At 37.1% G+C, this 1,081-nt stretch overlaps 1 non-coding gene across 1 annotated transcript; it reads right to left on the bottom strand.

Annotated features, from left to right (window-relative positions):
• Positions 1-396: 396 nt before the first annotated feature.
• LOC147352055 (U6 spliceosomal RNA) lies at positions 397-500 on the bottom strand. The gene has a single exon (XR_015148518.1). It is a non-coding gene; the product is annotated as a U6 spliceosomal RNA (small nuclear RNA).
• Between the last annotated feature and the right edge of the window lie 581 nt (positions 501-1,081).

Raw genomic sequence — 1,081 nt, 5'->3', positions numbered from 1 at the left:
CTGAACTTACAGTATGGGAACATTTAAGAGAACACAAAGTTCACCATATTTATAAGTTGAATTTATTGGAAGAATAATTTAAATTTAAATACTTGGAAAGGTTCTGTCTGTTAAGTCAGACCGCTGAAGTACATAAAAGGAAACTGAACACAATAAATGTTTAAATGCAATTTAAAATGTTTAAAAGAGTTTAACTTCGTAACTGGAATCAAACATTCCAAATCTTTGTAAAAGTGATTGTGAAAATACATTGAACACAAATAAAGTAAGACTTGTAAGCTGAAGCTTAAGGAAGAACCAGGGTTTGTGAATTCCAATAAATCAAATTATTAATTTAATTTAATTTTTTTAAATTTAAATTTATTTAATTGGAGACTAATTACTTTACAATATTGTAAAAATATGGAACGCTTCACAAATTTGCGTGTCATCCTTGCGCAGGGGCCATGCTAATCTCTGTATCGTTCCAATTTTAGTATATGTGCTGCCGAAGCGAGCACCAAATTATTAATTTTAAAAGTCAGTGAAACCTTTGAATCATCTTTGTCTAGAAAATAAGATTTATGGTAATCTATGGTGCCTTGTAGGATTGTTGAGAGGATTAAATGAGACACTGGGTTTAAAGAGTTTGGCACCATGACTGGTACGTGGTAAGCTTTCAACATGACAGGCCAGCAATGACTAGTTTATTATGTATTTTTGTTGTTGTTTATCAGAGCTTCTTTTATTTATATATTTACTTGTATTTTATTTTTGGTTGCTCCGGGTCTCCGCTGCAGCCCGTGGGCTTTCTCTAGTTGCCGTGAACAGGGGCTACTCTGTGCTGCAGTGTGTGGCCTTCTCGTTGCTGTGACTTCTCTTGCTGGGGAGCTCCGGCTCTAGGCACTCAGGCTTCAACAGTTGTGGCGCACGGGCTTAGTTGCTCCACAGCACAGGGAATCTTCCCGGACCAGGGGGATCAAACCTGTGTGCCCAGCATTGGCAGGCAGATTTCTATCTTATCCCTGTACCAGAGAAGTCCTAGTTTATTTAACTCTTTATTTTTTTTTTTTTGTTCTTGGCCTTGTCCAGCATCTGGCAC

The sequence above is a fragment of the Bos grunniens genome, chromosome 19 (assembly GCF_055505025.1).
Source record: "Bos grunniens cultivar Pamir isolate PY7600 chromosome 19, Bosgru_T2T1.0, whole genome shotgun sequence".
Lineage (NCBI taxonomy): Eukaryota > Metazoa > Chordata > Mammalia > Artiodactyla > Bovidae > Bos > Bos grunniens.
Note: the sequence above shows the minus strand (reverse complement) of the source record. Positions and strands in the feature narration are given on the sequence as shown.